General features: G+C 46.1%; 1 long non-coding RNA gene across 1 annotated transcript; it reads right to left on the reverse strand.

Moving 5' to 3' along the window:
• Positions 1–4,982: 4,982 nt before the first annotated feature.
• Positions 4,983–6,148, reverse strand: LOC138285950 (uncharacterized). Its single transcript, XR_011201663.1, has 2 exons — positions 5,880–6,148; positions 4,983–5,155 (listed from the first exon to the last, which is right to left on the reverse strand). It is a non-coding gene; the product is annotated as an uncharacterized lncRNA (long non-coding RNA).
• Between the last annotated feature and the right edge of the window lie 20,549 nt (positions 6,149–26,697).

Below are 26,697 nucleotides of genomic sequence, written 5' to 3' on the forward strand. Positions count from 1 at the left end.
CTGGACAGGCTACTGATGGTTCAACAGAAGACTTTACCAAAGGACTATCCATCTTCCTGGACAGGCTAATGATGGCTAAACAGAAGGCTCTTGCACAGGACTATCCATCTTACTGGACAGGCTACTGATGGTTCAACAGAAGGCTCTACCAAAGGACTATCCATCTTACTGGACAGGCTACGGATGGCTCAACAGAAGGCTCTTGTAAAGGCCTATCCATCTTACTGGACAGGCTACTGATGGTTGTAGGAGGCTGGCCTGGCTTGTAGTGGGTACCAAGGGGTACTTACACTCTGTACAAGGTCCAGTTATCCCTTATTAGTGTAGAAGAGGTGTTTCTAGCAGCTTAGGCTGATAGAAGGTAGCTATAGCAGAGCAGCTTAGGCTGAACTAGGAGACATGCAAAGCTCCTACTATACCACTGGTGTCATATGCACAATATCATAAGAAAACATAATACACAGATATACTAAAAATAAAGGTTCTTTATTTTTATGACAATATGCCAAACGTATCTCAGTGAGTACCCTCAGTATGAGGATGCCAAATATACACAAGATATATGTACACAATATCAAAAATATGCAGTAATAGCAAAAGGAAGTAATGCAAGCAATGTAAAGTTACAGTAGATTGCAATAGGTGCACATAGGTATAGGGGCAACACAAACCACATACTCCAAAAGTGGAATGCGAACCACGAATGGACCCCAAACCTATGTGAGCTTGTAGAGGGTCGCTGGGACTGTAAGAAAACAGTGAGGGTTAGAAAAATAGCCCACCCGAAGACCCTGAAAAGTAGGTGGAAAGTGCACCTATATTCCCCAAAGAGCACAGAAGTCGTGATAGGGGAATTCTGCAAGGAAGACCAACACCAGCAAAGCAACCAAAGTGGATTTCCGGACGGGAGTGCCTGTGGAACAACGGGACCAAGTCCAAGAGTCGCGACAAAGTTGAGAGTGGGCAGATGCCCAGGAAATGTCAGCTGAGGGTGCAAAGAAGCTGCCACTGGATAGTAGAAGCTGTGGATTCTGCAAGAACGAAGAGGTCTAGAAACCTCCCCTTTAGAGAATGGATGTCCCACGTCATGTTGAAGCTTGCAGAGGTGTTCCCACGCAGAAAGACCGCAAACAAGCCTTGATAGCTGCAAGGTTCGCGGTTAGGGTTTTTGGATGCTGCTGTGGCCCAGGAGGGACCAGGATGTCGCCACTTGAATGAGGAGACAGAGGGGGCACCCAGCAAGTCAGGGAGCCCTCACAGAAGCAGGCAGCACCCGCAGAAGTACCGGAACAGGCACTTGGAAGAGGAGTGAAACGGAGCTCACCCGAAGACACAAAAGGGAGTCTCACGACGCCGGAGGACAACTCAGGAGGTTGTGCACTGCAGGTTAGAGTGTCGGGGACCCAGGCTTGGCTGTGCGTGAAGGAAATCCTGGAATCGTGCACAGGAGCCGGAGCAGCTGCAAATCATGCAGTACCCAGCAATGCAGTCCAGCGTGGGGAGGCAAGGACTTAACTCCACCAAACTTGGACTGAAGAGTCACTGGACTGTGGGAGTCACTTGGACAGAGTTGCTGAGTTCCAGGGACCACGCTCGTCGTGCTGAAAGGGGACCCAGAGGACTGGTGATGCAGTTTTTTGTTGCCTACGGTTGCAGGGGGAGGATTCCGTCGCCCCACGGGATATTTCTTCAGAGCTCCTGGTGCAAGAAGGAGGCAGGCTACCCCCAGAGCATGCACCACCAGGAAACAGGCGAGAAAGCGGCAGGATCAGCGATACAAGGTTGCAGTAGTCGTCTTTGCTACTTTGTTGCGGTTTTGCAGGCGTCCTGAGCACTCAGCGGTCGATCCTTTGGCAGAAGGTGAAGAGAGAGATGCAGAGGAACTCTGATGAGCTCTTGCATTCGTTATCTAAGGAATTCCCCAAAGCAGAGACCCTAAATAGCCAGAAAAGAGGGTTTGGCTACTTAGGAGAGAGGATAGGCTAGCAACACCTGAAGGAGCCTATCAGAAGGAGTCTCTGACGTCACCTGCTGGCACTGGCCACTCAGAGCAGTCCAGTGTGCCAGCAGCACCTCTGTTTCCAAGATGGCAGAGGTCTGGAGCACACTGGAGGAGCTCTGGGCACCTCCCCTGGGAGGTGCAGGTCAGGGGAGTGGTCACTCCCATTTCCTTTGTCCAGTTTCGTGCCACAGCAGGGATGGGGGATCCCTGAACCGGTGTAGACTGGCTTATGCAGAGATGGGCACCATCTGTGCCCATCAAAGCATTTCCAGAGGCTGGGGGAGGCTACTGCTCCCCAGCCATAATACCTTTTTCCAAAGGGAGAGGGTGTAACACCCTCTCTTTGAGGAAGTCCTTTGTTCTGCCTTCCTGGGACAAGCCTGGATGGACCCCAGGAGGGCAGAAACCTGTCTGAGGGGTTGGCAGCAGCAGCAGCTGCAGTGAAACCCAGGGAAAGGTAGTTTGGCAGTACCCGGGTCTGTGCTAGAGACTCGGGGATCATGGAATTGTCTCCCCAATGCCAGAATAGCATTGGGGTGACAATTCCATGATAATAGACATGTTACATGGCCATGTTTGGAGTTACCATTGTGAAGCCATACATAGGTAGTGACCTATGAATAGTGCACGCGTGTAATGGTGTCCCCGCACTCACAAAGTCCGGGGAATTTGCCCTGAACGATGTGGGGGCACCTTGGCTAGTGCCAGGGTGCCCACACACTAAGTAACTTAGCACCCAACCTTTACCAGGTAAAGGTTAGACATATAGGTGACTTATAAGTTACTTAAGTGCAGTGGTAAATGGCTGTGAAATAACGTGGACGTTATTTCACTCAGGCTGCAGTGGCAGGCCTGTGTAAGAATTGTCAGAGCTCCCTATGGGTGGCAAAAGAAATGCTGCAGCCCATATGGATCTCCTGGAATCCCAATACCCTGAGTACCTCAGTACCATATACTAGGGAATTATAAGGGTGTTCCAGTATGCCAATGTAAATTGGTGAAATTGGTCACTAGTCTGTTAGTGACAATTTAGAAAGCATAGAGAGCATAACCACTGAGGTTCTGGCTAGCAGAGCCTCAGTGAGACAGTTAGTCATCACACAGGGAACACATACAGGGCACACTTATGAGCACTGGGGCCCCGGCTGGCAGGGTCCCAGTGTCACATACACTAAAACAAGATATATACAGTGAAATATGGGGGTAACATGCCAGGCAAGATGGTACTTTCCTACAATGGTTCAACAGAAGGCTCTACCAAGGGCCCATCCATCTTACTGGACATGCTACTGATGGCCCAACAGAAGGATCTTGCACAGGACTATCCATCTTACTGGATAGGCTAGGCTACTGATGGTTCAGCAGAAGACTCTTGCAAAGGACTATCCATATTACTGGACAGGCTACTGATTGTTAAACAGAATGCTCTTGCGAAGGACTATCCCTCTTACTCGACAGGCTACTAATAGTTCAACAGAAGTCTCTACCAAAGGACTATCCATCTTACTGGACAGACTACTGATGGCTCAACAGAAGACTCTTGCAAAGATCTATCCATCTTACAGGACATGGCTAATGATGGTTCAACGGAAGGCTCCACCAAGGGACTATCCATCTTATTGGACAGGCTACTGATAGTTCAACAGAAGGCTCTACGAAGGGACTATCCATCTTACTGGACAAGCTACTGATGGTTCAACAGAAAGCTCCACCAAAGACTATCCATCTTACTGTACAGGGTACTGATGGCTCAACAGAAGGATCTACCAAGGGTCCATCCATCTTACTGGACATGCTGCTGATGGCCCAACAGAAGGCTCTTGCACAGGACTATCCATCTTACTGGACAGGCTACTGATGGTTCAACAGAAGACTCTTGCAAAGAAGTTTCCATCTTACTGGACAGGCTACTGATGGCTCAAAAGAAGATTTTACCAAAGGACCATCCATCTTACTGGACAGGCTACTGATGGTTAAATAAAAGGCTCTTGCAAATGACTGTCCATCTTAGTGGACAGGCAATGTATGGTGCAACAGAAGGCTCTACCAAAGGACTATCCATCTTACTGGACAGGCTACTGATGGTTCAACGGAAGACTTTACCAAAGGACTATCCATCTTCCTGGGCAGGCTACTGATGGCTGAACAGAAGGCTCTTGCACAGGACTATCCATCTTACTGGACAGGCTACTGATGGTTCAACAGAAGACTCATGCAAAGGACTTTCCATCTTACTGGACAAGCTACTGATGGTTCAACAGAAGACTTTACCAAAGGACTATCCATCTTACTGGACAGGCTACTGATGGTTAAACAAAAGGCTCTTGCAAAGGACTGTCCATCTTACTAGACAGGCTACAGATTGTTAAACAGAAGGCACTACCAAAGGACTATCCATCTTACTGGACAGGCTACTGATGGCTCAACAGAAGGCTCTTGCACAGGACTATCCATCTTACTGGACAGGCTACTGATGGCTCAACAGAAGGCTCTTTCAAAGTACTATCCATCTCACTGGACAGGCTACTGGTGGCTGAACAGAAAGCTCTACCAAGGGACTATCCATCCTACTGGACAGGCTAGTGATGGTTCAACAGAAGGCTATTGCAAAGGCTATCCATCTTACTGTAACAGACGACTTACAGTTCAACAGAAGGTTTTAGCAAAAGACTATCCATTTTACGGAACAGGCTACTGATTGCTCAACAAAATGCTCTTGCAATGGACTACCCGTCATCCCACGAAGCTTATATTTGTCTGAAGCTCTGGAGGCTAATGATGGGTGGAGAGCAGTGCTTTACAAAAATCTCCAAATTAGCAAATTAAGACCAATGATGGATGTTTCTCATACCTTGGAAACTAAGAGAAATGAGCCTAGATTATTGTTCGGTATTTGTCATCAATTAGATAGTAAAACATGAGCCTAGCACAAGAAGGGTCTTCATCCATTGCTTGGATAGTAAAACAAATGAGCCTTAAATAATGATGCATTTGCTGCTTTATTAGTGAAGCGATACAAGGGAAGCAGAATCAGAGCGGCTTCTACATGATTTGGGGTTTTCAGAAATTACAGATGATCTTTACTCTTCTAAAAAGACGAAGATGCAGGAATCAGCAAGCGTCCCTCGCAGGATGCGTCCAGGCCATCAGTCCCTAGGAGAGAAGCACATGAACAGCTCATTGACCTGGTTGTGTGAATGGGGCTCTACACATTCATTACCTCCGCACACATTTCAGCTGAAGCACACATTTCTACTTCAAGGAGTTTCTGTATGATCATTTAAATTTCTCCTGAACACCACGGAAAGATTTTGTTCAAGGTTTGCGTCACTTTTTTCATGCAGACCCGACACACATCTGTTTTAGTATTTACAAGGCACAGATATGTCATTTTGTGTTGCCTTGTAACAAAAATACTGTAGCTGAATGCAGTGCATTGCTCTGCCCTGTATCGCCACAGGGAGGCGCTCCATGGATGGAGTGTGGACGCTGCTGTGTATCACCCATGGAATTTGGCACAAACCAATGTCTACAAAGACTTGTAAACATGGGTTTCTGCCAAAATGGTGCCCCTGCCTGAAGCTCGCGTAATAAAGATATATATCTTTATTTTCCCTCAATATTTCCCCTTTGCAAGAGTCTTGCGTTCTGCAGCACACAAAGAGGGAAGGACCCTGTGATGTCCGGCCGCTGGCGCCGCGCATGAAATCACGGGCCGGACACACCTAATAGTTTGCGGCACTTTATTATGCACTCCGTCTCTCTGCCAGAAGCTCGTTCCCGCCTTTCCACCTTTATTTATTACCCCCCCCCCCCCCGTGTCCTCCTGGTGCGACCCACCTCGCACCCCCGGCAGGGGGGTTTACCCCATACTCACTTCCGATCCCCTAAACATAACGCAGGCTCGGTCGCACTTTGGCACGAGGGCATCTGGTGGCTCCGGACAGCCAAGAGTCTTCCTGTGCATGGAGAGGGCAGAACTGCACCATCCCGGAGAAGAGATGCCGGAGCTCTGCCCCTCGGGCGGCGCAGCAGCTCACAGGCAGCTCCAGGCTGCTTGAAATGTTACAGATCTGACCCTGAGGAGTGACTACGGATGGGAGGGCTAGAGGGGGCCGAGTCTGTACGTCCTGCAGCGGATCTTTTGTTAGCATTACCTTGGTTGTCCCACAATGTTGTCTGCCATAAAGAATTGTGTTTCTCTTCTGTTTCTTGCACAGTGTTCTCTGTCTGCTGTCAGGTCCACCGTGAATGCAACATCAAATCACAACCCCCAGCGCACTCCAAAGATATATCACCCTCCTACAATTAATATTAGGTTCTAACCAGAATCGAGGCCCCTGACAGGTGGGCGTCAGTGGTGCCTTTGGCATGGGGGGCAGCTTGGTATTAGGTGTAAGCCAGTGATACTTTTAGCAGCTGGATGGGTGACACCACCAGTAGTGTAAGCCAGCAATCCTTCCCCATGTGTGGGGGACAATACTAGTGAAAGGTGTATGTCAGCGATGCTTTTCACGTGGGTGTGTGTGTTTGTGTGTTTTTGTAGGTGTGTGTGTGAGAGAGAGAGAGGTGGAGGTGATACTGGCAATAGGCTGAAGTAAGAAATATATTCAACATATATGGATTACCAGCAGTCACATATATTTAACTTGTGGCCAGGTGGGAACAGTAATTTAGTCAGCAGTTCTTTCAACAAAAAGGCAATGTGAAGAGTGACATGTGTCAGTCAGTTTTATATTTACCATGTTGGGGTGTTGCTAGTGCAAGTTGTAAGTCAACAATACTTTCAACAAGTGGGTGGATGATAACTAGTGAAATGGATAAATCTGGGATTTATTTGGGAGGGTGGTACCAGTAAGACATGGAAGTCAGACATTCATTTAACATATAGGAATTACCAGCAGCCACAGATGTTAGTCAGTTATGCAATTAACGCGTGGAGAGCTGTTAACATCAACGTAGTCAGTAACACATATGCAATGCTCCGCGTGGCATGTGTAAGTCATCTTTACACTTAAAGTGTGGGCGTGCCAAGAGCAATAGGTGTAACTCAGCAATACTCCTGGCATACCGGCGATGCTGTGCTCCCAGTCTCGTTGCTGCATGTTCAGGGTCACGTGGCCTAGTTTGAGCACCTGGGGGGGGGGGGGCTGATGGAAGTCCTACACGATGCCACGTGGTCTTAGCGGCCAGTCTGAAGGGTGGTGGCATCCCAGAGCCAGCCTAAGCTGACCCATCTGTTCTTTCTTGTCCCTTCCTTAGCACTGGAGGTCTGGTTTGGTTTCTTACTTCTGAGAGGCACCCGGGGAGGTTTACCACAGATATTGTTTATGGGGTACCAGGAGTATTAGATCCGGGTCCTGGCTTGCCACTAAGCCCTGGCACTGCCTTGGTGACCCCTGGCCTCAGGCGTGGAACAACTAGTCACCGTGATGGCTCGCCCTCCTGAGCATCATTCAGAGGTCCCGCCCGCCTTCTTTTCTACCATTTGTTATGTTACTGCCCTATCACTAAGCATTAGAATAATATAACAATGGGAAATATTTACCTGGCATCGGAGCCTGGCCACCAGCTGACGGAAGTAAAAGGCATTTTTAGATGTGGCAGTGGGGGTGTTTGCAGGTGAGAGTAGGTTCATGGGAGACGGCTCGTGTCACCTGTATGTGTAAGCGTGTGTGAGTGAAAGTGAGTGAGAGTTATTGACAGGTAGTGAGTAAGAATGAGTGAGATTAAGTGTCAGTAAGTGAGTATGTGTGAATCAGAGTGAGGTTAAGAGTAAGAATGACTACAAGGAAGTGAGTATGAATGAATGAGTGTGAGACAGTGTTAGAGAGTGTGAGTAGGAATCAAGATAACTGAGAATGAGTAGATTGACAATGAGTGAGTCTGAGGGAGAATGAGTGAGTTGGAGTGAATACACAAAAAAGAGTTAAGGAGTGTAAGTGTGATTGCAACAGTGAGTCAGAGTAGGAGTGACTATAATGAGTGTGAATGAATGAGTGAGAATGAATTACGGTGAGTTAATTGTATTATTATTCATTGAATACAATGAAAGAGATTATATGAGTGAGTAAGAATATGTGAATGAATGAGAGAGAGTGAGTGCTAGAGAGTTTGTTACAATAATTAATTGCAATAGAGGCATAATGAATGTGAGCGTGAGTGAAAATGAGTATGAGTTAGTGGATATAAGCAAGAGTGAGTGACTATGTGGTATTATACTTGCAAGTCTGGCATTGGCCCAGACATACTGAAGATAATTCTTGTCCAGGAAAGACAGTCATTGCAAAACACTGATGCTGGCACACTGGAGGCAATTCTTTGTCTAATGTGCACTCATGGTAAAACATGGTACTAGCATACTATAGGTAATTCTTGGTATATGGTGCACCCATGGAGAAATGCTGGTATACTTGAGAACATTCTTCACATGAGCACGCCATAGGCCAAATGCTGGTGCTAGCAAATTGAAGGTAATTCTTGGCATAAAGAATGACAGCTGTGGCATATGGGAAGAGGACAGCCATGACAAACGATGGCCCTGATATCCTAAGGTAACGTTTGGCATAAGGGTCACCCATGAAATATGGATACATTAATGGCAACATTATGGCACTGGCATTTTTATGTAATTGTTGGCCTATGAGAGCACCAATGGAATATGGCATAAGGTGGCCCTAAACCAATGTATGTATTTTTTGACATATCTAGGTGCTTGTAGGAAACAGCCCTTTTAGACATGGCCACCCACCACTTTTTGTCAATAATACTGAGGTGTTTCAACTGAGGTGCACTGGGTCCCTGCTATACAGGTCCACAGTGCCAGTGAGCTTTCATTAAAAACAATTGATGAGGTGTACAATTGGCACACTCCTCTGCCTGTGTAAGTCACTACTAAGTGGTACCCTGGTACCTAGAGCATGGGAGCAAGGAGAGGGTCCCTAAGGTCCTGCAGTACAAATTGTGCCACCCTCGGGAATCCCCTCTAAACACAAAATTCATGCAGCTCCCATTACAAACTGCATGTCCTGATGCAAGGCAGGCGAAAACACAACATGGAATACCTATAGTGTGCCTTGCACCAGCACTGCAACTGAGTAAATGGAAGTCGCCCCTACGGCAGGCCTTGGAGCCCTAAGGCAGGGTGCATTATATTCAAGTTGTGGTTCTATCTGCATGAGCAGATATGACCCTGTGATGCCAAGCCCCATTGCTGAGCATTGCAAGTGAACCGGGAAGCCACAGTGAGGTATGTGATGGCCACTCGTCATCACGAGTGACCCAGGGACATAATGGCTTCACTGAAACCTATGGTGTTTGGTATAAAAAAACAAATCTAAATAAATCCAGGCTGATGCCAGCCTCTGATATATTGGCTTCCACAAACCTGGCCCCATTTGGCACTAGGACAGGCAAGATATTTAGCTACTCAGTAGGTGTGGACCACCTCTGGACTAACCACACCCCTAAGGTGGGCTACCCAAGGTGGTCACTCAAGGAAGGCTTGCACCATCTTGTTTTTGGTTGACATTAGGTCTTCTGGGATATCAATATGCCCACCCCCCACAGGACTTGAGTCATATAGGAGGTGTAGGCACCCGCAAGGGAAAGTAGCCCATTGTCTACTACCCTACTCAGCCTTAAACACCCTTAAATTGAGTAGGTGGCCGTCCAACACCAGAAGATAGATTCTCTGGCCCCAAGAAGAAGAAGGACACCGAAGAACTGTGAAAAGCAAGAACAGAGGAGCAGTTACTGACTTAGACCCAACCCTGCCAGCCTGCCTGCAGTCCTCAAACATTGCACCAAAGTTGACTCGTCCTGCAGCTGCTCTGCCTCCAAAAGTCTGGGTGGACTGCCTGCACTTTAAGAAGCACCAAGATCTTACGTGGAGTAGTGAGCTACTTTGCTTGAACTTTGCAGGCACCCAAGAAGAACCCTGAGGAGTCCGGACTGCCAAAAACTTGAAACCGGAAAGCACCACTGCACCCTTGCTCCCTAACCAAGTCAAAGTGGGCCAACAGTGCCAGCGTGGTCCCTAGGCCCTCCAGAACATGAGCCCATCTTGAGTGTCTCAACTGTGGACTCTCTGACATGGCCTGCAGCCTCTTTGGGCAGGCCCCTTCAACCATGACCATCTCTAGTGAAGATGATCCGACACTTCAGGACACCTCTACACCCAGCTGCCCCAAACCGAGGAGAAGAGGACCAAACGTAGTCCTACGTCCCTGATCATTGCATGACTGTAGCCCCCCTGTTGGTTCAGTCGGACTGCCCCCGACCCCAGTCCTCACCTGCGGCTTCTTTTCCCCAGGACAGTTCTCCACTGAAACGTCATATTGCACCTATTCACCCAAACATTGCAGAGCTCCCTAGAGTGACCTGTTGGTGCTGCCTTGGACAGTGCCCTGTACTTACCTTAACTCCTGAAAACTGGTCCTGTAAAAGTACCCGTATGTACTATATGTATTTTTCTCCACATGACTGCATTACTACCTAAAGCACATTCTTTTGAACTGCATCAGTATTTATCTTGGTAACAGTATTCTGGTGTTTGAGAAAGTAGCCTCTTTCTAGCATGGTTACCCTCATTTTGGCCTGTTTGTCAGTGTTTGTCAGTGGGTTTTTACTGTGTCACTGGGATCCTGCTAGTCAGGACCCCAGTGCTCATACTTCGTGGCCTACTTGTCAGTCTGTTTTACTGTTTGGCAGTATGCTTAACTGTGTCACTGGAGTCCTGCTAACTAGAACACCAGTGCTTATGCTCTCTCTGATTCCAGATTTGTACTTACATACTGGTTACCCAGTATTTCACTCCAAACTGGTATACCCCCTTATAAGTCCCTAGTATATGGTACATAGGTACCCCGGGCATTGGGGGTTCCAGGAGATCCTTATGGGCTGCAGCATTTCTTTTGCCACCCATAAGGAGACCATACAAAGACTTCTTCAAGACTGCCATTGCAGCCTGTGTGAAATAGTGCATGCACTATTTCACAGCCATTTTCAATGCACCAGGTCACTTTCTATATAGCAAACCTTCAGACCATGAAGGCTGGGTGCAAAGTACCTCGTACTAGCAGTGGTGCCCCCACGTTGTCCAGGCCCATTTTCCCGGACTACCTATGCACAACTTCACAATGGTAACTCCGAATATGGCCATGTAAGGTGTCTAACAACTGGGAACTGTACCCGAATACTGATTCCAGTATTGTTTGCACAATCCCATGTACTCTGGGAACTCCACCATGGACCCCCCCATACTGCCATGCCAGCCTTCTGAGATTTTCACTGCAGCCCCAGCTGCTGCCACCTCACAGACAGTCTTCTGCCCTCCTGCGGCTTGAGCAGCTCAATCCCAGAAAAGCAGAACAATGAATTTCCTTTAGGAGAGGGGTGTTACACCATCTCACTTTGGAAATAGGTGTTACAGGCATGGGAGGGGTATCCTCCCAGAGCCACTGGAAATGCTTTGAAGGGCACAGATGTCGCCCCCTTGCATAATCCAGTCTACACCAGTTCAGGGATCCTCCGTCCCTGCTTTGGTGTGAAACTGGACAAAGGAAAGGGGACTGACCACTCCCCTGTCCATCACCTCCCCAGGGGTGGTGCCCAGAGCTCTTTCAGAGTGTCCCTGGGTTTTGCCATCTTGAATTCCAAGGTGGTGGGGCACTCTGGGAGCATCGGAATGGCCACTGCCAGCAGGTGACGTCAGCGACCCCTCCTGATAGGTGCTTACCTGGTTAGGTGACCAATCCCCCTCTCAGTTGCTATTCAGGGTTTCTCCTCTGGGTGTTTCTGCAGATTCAGATTGCAAGATTACAGCAGGAATCCTCTGCATCCTTTACTTCATCTTCTACCATCGGATCAGCTGCTGACTGCTCCAGGAACTCCACAAAACTACAACAAAGAAGCAAAGACGACTTCTGCAACATTGTATCTTCAGCTCCTGCCAGCAACTGCAACTGTTTCCAGGTTGTGCATCCTCTGGTGCAGCCTGTCTTCCGCCTGCACCAGAAGAGCAAAGGAATCTCGTTTGGGCCGAATGAATCACTTTCCCTGCTTCTGCAGGCACCTCTCTGCAGCGACGACCGGTGGCTTGGACGCCCTCTCTGGATGACAGGCATGGATCCAGCAACACAGGTGGACTAAAGTGACTCTGGCAGTCCCAACGTCCAGCTGTCCAACTTTGGTGGAGGTAAGGGCTTGCCTCCCCACACAAGACAGTACCCCGTGTACAGTGTGAATTGCAGTTGCCAAGGCTTGTGAGCGACCTTTCGAGAAGTTCTTTGTGCACAGTACAGCTTATGCCCCCAGCACTCCATCCTGTGTCACACAGCTTCCTGAGTGATTCTCCGGCGGCGTAGGAATCCTTTGTGTTGTGCTGCATGGACCTCCATTTGCACCTTTCTCCCCGTGCTGTGGGACTCCTGTGCATGCTGCCTGGTCTTCTCAGGGCTCTCTGAGTTGCTGAGAGCCCCTTCTGTTCCCCCCCTCCTGGGTAGAGGCCACAAGGTCCCTCCTGGTCCCAGGCAGCGCCATTTTCCACTAACTGCGGGCTTTACGCGTGTCAAGGCTTGTTAGCGGAATCCAGCGATGCAAACCAGACTGCATTCATCCATCTGGCGTGGGACATCCTCTGCACCAACCAGGAACCCACATCTGTCTTCTTTGGTGCAATACTGACTTTGTCTTCTCACCGGTGGTTCCACTTTTGCACCTTCATCCAGGTTAGCAGGGGTTCCTGTTCTCCCTGGACTCTTCAGTGCTTCTTGGACTTGGTCCCCTTCTTCCACAGGTCTTCAGGTCCAGGAATCCATCGTTGGTGCAGTCTCTTCTGGTTCTTGCATTATCCTCTATCATGACTTCTATTGTGTTTTAGGAAACTTGCTGTGTTACTCCTGCTTTCCTGGGCTCTGGGATGGGGTGCATTACTTACCTTTGGTGTTTTCTTACACTCCCAGCACCCCTCTACACACTACACTTGCCTAGGTGGGAAACCAACTTTCGCATTCCACTGTTTTAGTATATGATTTGTGTTCCCCCTAGGCCCATTGCAACCTATTGTGTTTTTTACTATTTGCAATGTTTTCTTACTGTGCACTTACCTATTTCTGGGTACTAGTGTATATATAGTGTTATTTACTGACCACCTAAGGGAGTATAGCCTACAAAGTATTTTTGGCATTGTGTGACTAAAATAAAGTACCTTTATTTTTGTAACACTGAGTATTGACTTTCATGTGTGTGAGTACTGTGTGACTACAGTGGTATTGCAAGAGCTTTGCATGTCTCCTAGTTCAGCCTTGGATGCTCAGCTACAGCTACCCCTAGACAGCCTGGCTTCTAGACACTGACCACATTTCACTAATAAGGGATAACTGGACCTGGTATAAGATGTAAGTACCTTTGGTACCCACTACAAACCAGGCCAGCCTCCTACATGGTGGTGCAACAATAATATGAACAAAGTAACTATTTTTTAAAATAATTGGTCTCAAGTTCCTTCTTGAGTGTTTGTCTCGTTTATTGCCACTGTACAACAACTGCTTAGCACTGCTCTCTGAGAAGCCTAACTACTTTCCCGTCCAACCACAAAAGACTGCTTTTGAGATTGTCATTTGTAACCCTGTAAACCAAAAAGGATCACCTGTACTATTTACATGGTGCCCCCAAACATTGGTGCACTACATAGATAGCCAGATTTATGCAGCATCCTTGGGGTTTCAATGCCTTCCAAAGTTCCACACCTTGAAAGGACTTAAATATTTAATGACTGCCTTTTCACATCCTTTGGCTTTAAATGTGAAATTTGTGTGTTAAAATGTACTATTTAACCCCTTTTTTTCAAAATGCTCCCAGGAGAAGTCCTCCCTCCCCCTTATCCCAATAGGAGATGTTTGGCTCCCCAACTCGCTGCAAGTTAGGGCTTGTATTACACCCCAGGTCTTTCAAAGTTTCTACCAGCACTCTAATCAGTGGCATCCGCAATACAGTTTTTTCCATACTGGGTTGTTATTTAAATCAAGCTGTTACTGTGAAACTTCAGTGGTCACCTGTTGTGATATTATCAGGAGTCAAGCCATGTGACATGACTTCCTGGGAAAAACCTAAGATAACTATAACTCGTGCCCCTGTCATACACAGTTTTACTGCAAATCTTACAGTGATATTATCAATGATGGTACCAAAGATGTCATAAGTACTGCAATGTGTGGCGTCATTAGCAGTGCATGGCGAGGGCACGAGTTTTAGTTACCTCATGCCATGAGTTATAGTTACTTGAAATAACTCTAACTATACCTGCTGAATTTTTCTGATTTTGTGCGAGTAAATTCAGAACTTAAGTATAACACCACTGTAACATTTGTTTTTTAAGTGAATTTCTAAAGTTTTTTAGAATTCTGTTTCCTAAGTATAACATCCTTGTAACCTTTGAGTTTTAGTGAATTTCTATTTTTTAAATGTAAAGTAATTTTCAATACAATATGTGAATCCAACCACAGCCAACCCCTCCTAACCACCCAACGCACGCTGTGTACGGACTTTGGCAATGTGCGGCAGGAGTTGGCCACAGGACCTGTCTCTCTGGGTGTGAGAGGGTGTCTCTGGGTGTGAGTGCCTGTGAGATTGTCTGTCTGGGTCTGAGAGTGGGTGTGAGAGGGTCTATGTGGGTGTGAGAGTGGGTGAGAGGGTCTATGTGGGTGTGAGAGTGGGTGTAAGAGGGGGCACCTTCTACTGGTTAGTTAGTAGGTTCTATCTCATTGGGTGAATTGCCAGTATGGTGGGGGGGGCGCTCAGCCGCCTCCTCTGGCCAATTTCAGCCCTAGGGCCCCATACCACGGGCCGATCTTGGTCCCAGGACACCATCCCCTGGGGCCCGAGCTTCATTGAATTGAGGATGGGGGCCACGTGGCCCTCCTCTCCGGACCGATCTCTGCTTGGGGACCCCATCCCCTGGTACCTGGCCTTAATAATGTTCTGGGGGGAGGGGAGCCCATGCTGCCCCCTCCTGGGCTGATTTTGGCCCCGGGGACCCCATACCCCAGGGCCCAGCCATCTGTCCTGAATGCTCTGCAGGGTGGGCACCCAGTAAGCAATGGGCCCGCTGGGGGAACCCTAAGGCCCCCGGTCCCAGTTGGAGCCGGCACTGCTGTCACAAACAGGGAGCTGATAAACATGCAGTTCCCTGTCTCTGAGAGCAGTTGTTTCCTCTGTTTACTTGCCCACATCTCTGCAGACAGCAAAACAGGGAAACATCCACTTCCAGCAAGGGAGAGCTATTTGACAGCTCTCCCTTGCTGGGAGTGGAGTGTTTGCTCTGACTTATTGAAGATGTCAAAGCTCCCGCCAAGTCAAAGCAAACAGCTATGTCCCAGAGACATAGCAGGAGCTGGCCCTGGGGTGTGGCGATCCCCAGAGCCACCCCCTCTGATGTTAAATAGCCCCAGGGAGGTAGTGGTTCCTGGGGTCAGTGGTTTGTGACCAACCCCCTTCATTATTTAAAATCAGTCCTGGGAAGGTGGCAGTCTTTGAAACTGCAGGGGGGCCTCATACCCCCGGTATGCATTCTTTCTTTAGCCTCAGCGAGGTAGTGGTCCCCCTGTATTCTATATGAATTAAGCCCCGAAGAGTTGGGGGTCCCCAGGGCATAATTAGGCCATAGGAGGAGGGCCCTTGTGCCCCCTCCTTTATTTTTTCATATGCCCCCAGGAACTGGGCCATCTGGGGGCTTTATTAAAAGAAGTGCAGGAGGCTGCGCTTGATTTAAAAAAAAAAAACAATTTACACAGATTTACGACCCTGTGGCACATTCGCTACAAAATGTTTTTTTTTTAAAGTGCTTTTCTGCCCTGAGGTGATCCCTCTGGGACCCCAGCACCAGAACTAAGCATTCAGGATGTCCTAACAATGGTTTCTTTTCTTTTTTTATATTTTTTTTCTGAGCATTGTCTGAAGCCGAGTCTCAAGATGACTGCCAACACTTTCTTGAAGTGTTTGCAGCCAATCAGATCTCAGTACGAGACCAGAAGGGTTTGCGGAGCCTTTGCAGCCATATATATACAAATTTGAATTTTCTTTAATATCTTGAAAACTACTGAACAGATTTACACCAAATAACAAAAAGGGTTCTTTCTGGAGCAAGAGCTAGCTTTCTGCCAAATTTGGTGTAATTCCGTCCGGCGGTTTTGGGTGTGGTCGTGTTCAAAATCCCCAAGGAAAAATGCATGGGGAAAAGTGTTCTGGGAAGGCAAGAGCCATGTGCCCCAGTTTAAAAAAAAAGCTCCAGCCCTTATTGGGCTTTTTAAATTTTGCAGAACATACATTCCAGAATATTCACAACGCATTAAACCATTGTATGACTTAATACGTCCTGACTTTACTAGCAAATACTGGACAGTCCAACACACATGCATTCTCAGAGCATTACAAAAAGACATGCTTGAAGCAAAACACCGACATACAAGGGACAACAAAAAACACCTGGTCATCAGAGTAATTGCTAGTGCCATTGGTTTCACATACTTAACATTCAATGAGGGTGAGACCGTCCCAATTGCATACAAATCACATTTGTATTCCACATCTGAACAACTCTTTGCTCCCACCGAGAAAATTCTTACTGCTGTTCAGATGGCTGTCTTCAAAGAGAGACCTCTGGCCCAGGAGACCCGTATCATTGTTGTAACCCCCTTTGCAGCCCTCAAGGCTGTTAAAGCTAGCATTCCTAACGCTAATGTATTACATCCACGTTGGATCCAATGGACAACATCTCTTATGGCCACTGATGTTGATTATATTTTTGACTCAAAATTACAAACCCAAGAGTTTTTGCAATATGAACTTGAATATCCAGTTGCAGCAAACACATTGCCTATTGAACAATATCAGACAATTTTGTACACTGATAGTTCCGCCCAACCAGCTGTAGGCACCAAACATCAAATGGAAATATCAAATGGATACATGAAGGATGGCAAATTCCATCCACAACAAACTTGCAGAGCTCAAGGCTCTGGTGATGGCACTGGAACATACGGATCCAGAGCAGATGACGTTGATTGTCTGTGATTCGTACTGTTGTGTCCAGTCCTTGAATGAATATCTGCATTTTAGAATGGGTTCACAGATTCAAAAGGACACACCATTAAACACAGACTTCTGTGGGGGAAAGTAGCGGATCTGAAGGAAACGCTACCCAACGTCCATGTTGTACATACACTAGGGCATCAGCGTGTTGGAATACATGTTGTAGTCAACACCTTGGCTGATGAAGCAGACAAATCAGCAGTAGCTACGGATTTTGTTGCTGCAGTAACTTGTTCTAGAACAAAATTGGATGATGAAACATTGGCAGCTGTGAAAACTTCGGCTGATGGTCACCCTTACCAAAAGCATATTCTGCTAAATATTCCTACCGCATATCATGCCTCAATACAGCCCAAGTAGTGATGCCAGGGGTGGGAAATCATATGATTCCCAATAATGACCAAAGACCAGATTTGATCAAAGCAGCGCATGAAGGAGTTGCCTCTGCCCATGCTGGTGTGGTAGCTACAATTTCACTGTTACAAGCACTTTACTGGTGGAAAGGTCTTTATAAACAGACCAAGCAGTATGCCCTTTGCTGTGACATCTGCCAGCAAATTAAAGGATTCAGCGTGAAACGCTCACCACAGACACCCCTCCTAATTTCCAACAAACCATTACAATGTGTGTACTTGAACAATTTTGATCCCCTGATACCTGAGAGTGCATACAAATACATCTTAGACAATGTTGACTCATGGGCTAGATTCCTATAGGTTTGGCCACCATGCTCGGCTGACGCTCGAACTGTTTTTAAAGATTTGCAAGTCTTTATCGGCACATATGCTGTTGCGGCTTTCCACTCGGACCAGGGCTCTGCTTTTGCCTCAAGGGCCTTCAGGGATTCCATGGCTTCATTAGGGGTCCAAAAGCATTATTCATCTCCATTTCATCCTGAGGGAAAAAAGTGTTGTGGAGCGATGAAACCGAGATTTAAAGCAATCCTTAACAGCCAGAGCATTAGGCACGGGTCGTGGTTGGCTTACACACCTGTATGGAGTGCAGAGAGCACTTAGTAATTTGACTAGAAGGTCATATACTTTATAAGAATACCTGTTCGGAACACAAATGTATGTTCCAGATCTTGATAGTCCTGGCATTGAGGCAGCAGATACACAATTTGACATAAATGAATGTGTCACTGTCTTGCAGGACTTACAACAGTTCCGTGATGACAACGCATCTGCCAGTGCTGCCTCCTTGGGAATAAGAGATGTACCAGTAACATCTACCAGCTGGATTCCAAAACTTGGGGATCTAGTACGTGAAAAGATTGCTGTGAAAAAGGAGTTCAGTCCTTCTTATCGTGCACCGGTTCCAGTCCTGGGAATACAAGGTACCAGAACTGTCATTCTACCACCGATGCCTGGTTCTAAAGAAAATCTATTCATCTCTATCGACAATGTCAAGCTACACCATGTGGCCGATCCTGCACAGTAGACCTAGAGGACTCTTGGTAATACATGAATCCTTCTCACTACAGACCAGGATGTTCCTCTACAGGTTTTTAGCAGCAACGCTGACACCTCTCCGAGCTTGGGGAGGGTGGAAAATGAGCTTTCATTCTTTCAACTAACTTCTACGACTACGAACACTAATAATATTGATAAATTGTATTTAAATTCTATACAAACGGATGGCATAGTCTACTATGAACCACCAAGGAAGTCTTCTGCAAGTTCTCCTCTTCCAAACACAGCTCCAGTTTTTGCATGAACTGCTTCTAGATATTTTGCTGACATTAATGACACTTTCACTGACTCATCTGCCTTTACTGCAACAGAACTGTCCAGAGGACGTATGCTGATAATTTGGCTCAGAATGAATTACTTTATTCTTCCATGGAACTACATATGGTTCTTACTAACTGCACTTGCCTTTGTTCTTTGAATTGGGTTAGTCATTGTTTTCTGTCTACTTATACATGGTCATTACCTTCCTGGATGCTCTACAGTTGAGCTGGTGGATGAGGTCCTAAAACCACATTTTTTATCACACAAAGTCCGCTGAGACTTGTCCCTAGTGAACATTTCTGCCATACCAATACCTGATGGGATTGTTTGAGATAAAGTATTATTTGATATGTATGGCCCGACGGAGGTCGTTCAAATTCCATATGTATTCAGACTTTCTGTGAACAATGTAATTACACCCAGAGTAGTTTCTGATGATTGGGATGAGAAAACAGTTGATTCCATGATGTCTGATTTACAGAATTATACAGTATTTGAAAATAAAGATGTGCATCATTCTAAAGAAAATGATGGGGATATGCTCTGTTATAATTATTATGGACATCATTTCATTCACAGAGCAAGTACCCCAAAGTCTATTTTTAATTGTACACAGTGGGAACACTGTCAGACTACACTAGTAGGGAGTTCCAAAACGTATACTGAAAAGTCTTCATATTTTTCTGGGCACAATGTGAAAAATGCTGAGTTGCATTATTTCAAATTGCCAGTGATGGAAAGTCAACATATTCAATTGACTGACACAAAATTAATTTATTCTGATTCCTTTGTTTCCCGATTGGCTAAAGAAGGCTATGATTACTAGTTGAAGTCGATAGACTTGAAAAGTGTGTGGAACTAAAAATTGGTAAATAAGAGGAAAGGAAGCTTTATTTAGAGCATGCTTTGTACTTGTTCAAATCATATTTTTAAATGAAACAGTACAACAGACAAGTTGTTTAGGCTTAGCAAAAATTAAGGTATTGAATGCGCCCAGTATTCCTACACTTGCAAAAGTTTACAAATGGCAAAAATATATAAACGCATCTGAAAATCAGCTTGATGAATGGGTCCAGAATGGAACATTTAACACATCACTTTCACATCCAGGTGGATGGTTATTGTGGCCAGTAGACACCAATGGGTACCATACACATTTTGTAAACTCCACTGGGGGTTTCAGAACACATAGGTCGGACCCTTGCTTTGTGGTCCTCAGAACACTCGGGGATAGTGACAACATAGAGTGAAGGAAAATTATGCCATCAATAGTTAAAAAGTTCTTCACTAGATGCTATTAAAGTACACCTCAGTCTCCTAAAGAAACAGATTTACAGGATTTCCTGTTAGGCAAACTCAGAAGACAATGTGGAAAATGCTTCTTATATGCAGTGTACAATGGAATTTGGAAACTTTCCCCACGAGAAGCGGCTGCCTGGTTAAGGCAAATTGATCAGGAAAATTTACAGAAAGCATGAGCCATTGTAAATAATGGGATTAACACCTTTTCCAACTGGATATACACTTTAAACAACATTGTATCCTCTGCAATAGATTTAGTACAGAGTGACATGTCATCTTTACAAATGGACAGAGTCAGCTAAGGTCTGTTATGTAGTTAGGTTGGACAGTACAAATACTGAAAGCAGGTCCCGTTACCTGACAACAAGTTAGCGCAAGGGACATTTTATCAACATTTAATTTAACGCAACAACAATAAATAATGTTTAAGAAGGAATAGACTTATGTCATGCTATAGAACAAGAAATTTAAAAAGTTGCCTCTTACTGTGGCTGAAATACCATCTGCTGAATGGCTAATACACGGGGTTATATATCTGCCTATTTCAACACTTCAATTCACACCCTGTTTGAAACACATTCCAGTAAGCAGATATGAAAGGATGGGAGATAGTTATATACACAAGGTGTTGGAGCTTCCCTTTTCGTACAAATGTTTCAATGGTATGAAATATGTCTTTCTTAGCGGTGGTGATTGCAAGACTTCTGTGAGCCATTCAATGGTTTGTAAACAGCTATCCTTGCATGGGACATGTAATGCCTCAGCTGCAAATTTGGATTGTTATCTGAAGGGCGTTCCAATCCCCTTGATTAAACCTGCCTTCCAGGTGCTCTCAAATGGTAGTTATGTGCTCTTTAACAGTGAGAGCTGTTGTGGAATGTGAGCCGGAATTGCTTACATCATTTCAGTCTCCCAATTTTTTTTTCATGTTGCAGAAATGTACTCTTTCCCCCTACACAACAAAGAGGAGTACCAGACATTTGGCCTCATATTGCTACTTCTGTTGTGAATCTTGACAGGTTGAGCAGACTCAAGGCTTTATTGTTTCAAAAACATATGCTGCTTACATCTGCGTGCAAGACCTATGTGCTTCAAGGTGAGAGGTCATCTGCAGAAATACAGTCCCTTTTATACACAAATTTTCCGAGACGCTTTGGTGAACTTGTGAGACGAATATTCAACGCGTCCAGTGCTACTGAAATTGCCCATTTCTTTCAGGCTGTTGGTTCTGGTTTTGTTCACACCATCTCCTCTATATTTTGCTTAATACCTTCAGCCATACACTCAATATTTTCGAGTATTTTTGGAGGATTTCCAATTACTTTGGCTATAATAGGTGGCATTTGTTGTTGCTACTTTTTCTGCGCAATGGCTGTCCCTTCACAGCAAGGACGACTGAAAGCGCTTCCAACAGCGCAACTGTGTTGTGAACACATGATGTAGTATTTCAGCACCACTCCTAGAACAATTGGAGTGGGACTGGTCCTTGTCATTCCGACCAGTTTTGGATTGTGTGCAGCCTGTGTTTCGATGCCTTTGGTGCCTTTTTGAATGTGCGCTGAAAGTCTGTCTTTGTATGCGGCGCTTACTTTCATTGGACGCTGATCTGTTGATGTTCTCAATCAGGGCTCATTATCAGACATGCACGTTAAGGGTGCGTTTGCTATGGGAAGCTGTCTATGAGTTGCCCTTTGTGGATACTGCGACTCAACTCTACAGTGGGCACAACACAGAATGTTGTTGCCTCAGCTGGTGCTCAGGCTTTGGAACACAAGTACTCTATGGTTTTCTTTGGAAATGATCTGGATATTTTACCACCTGCCGAAGTAGACCATTTCCTGGCTTCGATTGTCCCGGATATAATTGGCGACTTTTAAAATGACACTAAACTTTGAATTTGGCTTTACTTGGCACACCTATTGACTTTAAATTGTCCTTTTTATTCCTGCTCAAGTGTCTTTTAACTTGTCACTATTGACATTTCTGTTTATATGCTTTTATTGATAGGATTTTATTAGGCTTTATTTTAGGCTTTTAAACCACCTTTGAACCGGCAAGGGGATGGTTTTGTATAGCTTTTTCACCCATATTTTAGACACGTTATTTTAGGAAACTAGGCCTGCCGTTGTGCACTTTGCCCCAGTTACATTTTATTTAGCATCACTTTTTTTTCTAGCAACAACCACGTTTGCGGTGGTTCTATCTAATTGTTCTTTAACCTAGGAAACCATTATGTTTTCAGTCTTCACTTTGTGCTTTCTTCAAGGCTACAGTCTGATAGGGTTGCCGGCAAAAGTGGTACGCTGTGTCTCCAACAGTCACAGAAACATACACACTCATATCGGGGACCATTTCTTCGACTGTCAACTGTTTTATTATAAAAACACTCCTTTGTCCCTTACACGTTAGAGGGAGATTCCAGCTAAATGACCACGACTGCTTGCTGATTGAAGGGCAGATTAGGATTATTGTGCTGTGCTCGTACATAGCGTAGGTAGAAGAACTATATCTCACTCCTAATGACAGAATGGTGGGACTGTTTTTGTGTTTCACTCTCCTTGTCACACTCTTGCTTTTATTGTGTTTTATCATCCTAATTATTGCAATTCATGTCATTTTATCGAAGATGCAGTTACTTCAATAAAACCTTATTAAACTATATTCTGCCTCTGTTCTCTTTGCCTGTGTGAGACTAGTGTAACTGGGAGAAAGGGACAAGATCTGATTGACCACAATTCCCCTGAGGAGTCTTTCTTGTCATGCACCTGTTTACCACAGTCCTCCTGGGTGGATAGGAAGCGCTGCTAGTTAGCTGGAAAACCCGGATTAGGCCATCAGGCGTCACACGGTGTGGAATTGTACTTAGTACCCGACAATCTATGCGATTCTGCCACCCGAATCCAGTAGCCTTATTAGGATAATGACAACCTACGTGACACCATGAACCTATCACCAGGGATGCCTATAATCCTGAATTGCAAGACAGCTGTAGGAATGCACAAAACATAGGGCGTATATCCTGGGCACATACTCATGTTATCCTGGTCACCCGCGACCAAGACTAAGGAGCTAACCATTCCACGGTTCCTCCGGTACACAAGTTACCGTTATGCTGCGCTTCAGAGCCGGGGCGTGCTCTGCTCCCTCGGGAGCTCCTCCAGTCTGCTACTCAAAAAAAGAGGGCAGGGACTCAGGCGACTAGGCCACTGCTGGACCTCCGTTGAGGTTTGCCTCAATCTTCGTCCAGCCGTTCCACACTGCACAAATCAACCCCTACCTTAGAGCCTGTTCTCCCCCCATAGTTAGAGATTGTGTCTCTCTGGTGGCAACACAACGGATGGGGCAAGCCTCTTGTCCTGGCACCCTGTCTGGCCCAGAATCAGGCCCGCCTGTCACAGGATGGAAGGAGGGGCCCTGGCAGGGGAATTCTCTCCCTCCCGCCCGCGTCCTTCCTTCCATTGGCTCTTGGCTGTGCTGCAGCCATGCAGGATCTGCCCCGTCACAGCGGTGAATTCTTCAACCAGCAGCTCCTGCCTGTGACCCCCGGGACACCACTAAAAGTGTGTTTGTCCACGCTCGCTCCTTCACTCCTGAAATCCTCTCCAACGCAGGGGGGCTCACACCTGGTGACACGGGTGCTTCCTTGCCTGAGTGGATGACGAGAAGCACTCAGGATGAGCTTTGAGGACAGCCCAAATAGAGTGCTCTTCATGCACTGAAAAGGGGGCATGCAGAACATTCTCCATGGCTTGGCAGAACAATTCGGTGAACGTGCTCCTCTCTCGCTAAGAAAAGAAATGGTAAAGCACTCCTATGTGCTGCGAGCAAAAAAGCAAATTGCAGGGAAGCAGGGGGCACACCACCCAGCCCCTGGGGACAGCAAATGGGGCTCAGGGCAGCAGGGCCCAAGCAAGCAGGCCAGCACAAAGGTTTGCAGGTAGTGGCAGTTCCTCTTAGTGACCCAGCAAGTCACAGATCAGCTCAACAGCAGCAGTCCAAAGGCGGTTCCTCCGAGTTCCTCCAGCAGCATCCTGTGTCCATATCAGAAGTCCATTAGCATCTCAAAATATGGGGAAAACCCCCTGTACTTATACTCATTTTGCGCAGTCTTCACAAAAGAGGGAGAAGGGGTTCCAACCAGTACTAACTGGTTTGAGGAGTGTACCCTCTCTCCTCCAGCACAGGCTCCAGACATCAGCCCAGGAAGATCATTCAGTATGTAGATGCACCTCTGTGACACCTCCACCCTCCCTGTGTACAGGCTGTCTGAAAACTATGCACAAAGTCCAGCTGTCACTCTGCCCCAAACGTGGACTGGAGTCAAGCTGCAAAACACCAGAGTCATAAGCACAGAGAAATGCCCACTTTCTAAAAGTGGCATTTCTATAATGGTAACAACAAATCCACCTATACCAGTAAGCGGCATTTCTCACTACCATTACAACCATGCCAAAGCAATCTTATGAGCACAGCAGCACTCACTTCAATGAGAAACCAAATATACTGTTTGTCACTACCAGGACAGGCCACACAAACAAGCACATGTCCTGCCCTTTACATATATAGCATCCTGCCCATAGGGTTATCTAGGGCCCACCTTCGGGGTGACATATGTAGTAAAAGGGGAGTTCAGGCCTGCAAGTAAATTTAGATGCAAGGGCCCTGTGGCGGTCCCAGGCTTGAGACAGGTTTGAAAGGCTACTTTTAGGGGTTGCGATAGCTGCACTACAGGCCCACTAGTAGCATTTAATTTACAGGCCCTGGGTATAGGGATACCACTGTACAAGGAACTTACAGGTAAATTCATTGTGCCAATTATGTGTAAGCCAATCATACCAAATTTAGAAGTGAGAGCACCTGCACTTTAGCACTGATTAGCAGTGATGAAGTGCTCAGAGTCCTAGATCCAACAACAGAAGGTCAGAAAAAATAAGAGGAGGAAGGCAAACAAGTTTGGGAATGACCCTGTAAAAAGTGCTAGGTCCAACATGGGGTAATTGGGGATTCTATGTTTGAGTTCCGGGGACTGAAAGTGCTCCTAGGTGAACCAACAGTCGTGGTTCGACTCCAAACCGTAATGGATTTCTGAGCCTGATGCTTCCCCGATGGGGCTCACCAGTAATACTTGGAGGGTTTTTGAGTTCCCTAGTAGGGGACTTGAATTATCATTTTTTTCATAAGGATTAGGTACGTACTAAGGTCCTGAAGAATCGCATGAGATCATTTTTGACTAAAAAAGCGAGAAACATGTTGACCCTTTGATAGAGTGACACAGGGATTCTGTGTTCTCTCCCTTTGTACCTTTCTCACTACGAGACTTATCCAACTGTATATATTTTTTTAGGGAGGGTAGACATTATTTTACCATATCCCTATACATTGTTTTTAATCATGTCAGGGGTTTTAATATCAGAATAAATAGTTATTTTTTACCCCTAGTCATTTTTTACTTTTTCTATACCAATCCTTCCTCACGTCTTGACCGGTTTCACAACAATTTTCAAAAGACCTCCGGCAAAGAGCCCCCCTGTGGGGCCCGTCAGGCATTGCAGTGCCGGCCTGACGAGGAGCATGGCCCTATGATGAAGCATGTCACCGGAAGGTGAGTGAGGGCTCTTGCTTCAAGCATATTACTTGCCCGTTTTTGCGGAAACCTTTGGTCTAGAGAACCCCCTTTCTTGTTGTTTTGGAACTGTGTGTATACTATTTGGATTCTATGTTATTCCCATTTTATTTCCTGCCTGTGCATGGGTCATTTATTATCAGCAAGTATTCATTGTACCATGGTGTTGTAAACTTTGTGCTGCACTTGCGTGTTTCCATTGGGGTGTGGATGCTCACATAGTTTTCCAGACAAGTGTAGAAGTTGTTCATCAGGCTGTTGGCACCCATCAAACATGGAGCTGATTGGGTGAAAAAGGAGTTTAGGCATTAAGTTGTCTATGGACAAGTCTTTGAAGGATCTCAAGGTTGGTGTTCCTTTTTGAGTTGACCTTCGTTTGTTGGTAGGATGATGAGCATGGAGACAGGGTTGGTGCAGTGGTTGGTCCAGTCCAGGGAAATGGTTGATTTGCATAGGACAACTGGAGATGTTAAGCGGCGAAGGTTGAAGATGTGGACTGTTTTGGTTGTGTGACATGCTGTAGCAGATCCAGTATGTGAGGTTAAGAGGGGTGAGCACTTATATTGTCTAGGTGGTTGAAATCAACTCATAGGTTGATGTGGGCATGCTGGATGGATGAGGTGGTGAGGAGATCCACAAACTCATTAATGAAGTACTTGTTCTGCATGGGAAGCCAGTAAAAAAGATGGAATGTGACAGTCTATATTAGTCCACAATCACAAAGGATCAACTAACCTCAGCTCAGTATCAAATAACTTGGTCCTTCCTACTCCTTTCAATAAAAACAGGACTGGTGGGAAAACCCTGCCAACAAGTGGTTCGAAAGCCAGCAACAGTATGACTCAGCTCTCAGACAACAACCAGACAACCTTAAGTTCAGAAAGGATTTGGGTGGTACTATGTTGCATGAGGACTTCCTTAAGAAGACGGAAAGTCAGACAACACAT

This window comes from Pleurodeles waltl, chromosome 3_1 (genome assembly GCF_031143425.1).
Source record: "Pleurodeles waltl isolate 20211129_DDA chromosome 3_1, aPleWal1.hap1.20221129, whole genome shotgun sequence".
In the NCBI taxonomy this organism is placed as follows: domain Eukaryota; kingdom Metazoa; phylum Chordata; class Amphibia; order Caudata; family Salamandridae; genus Pleurodeles; species Pleurodeles waltl.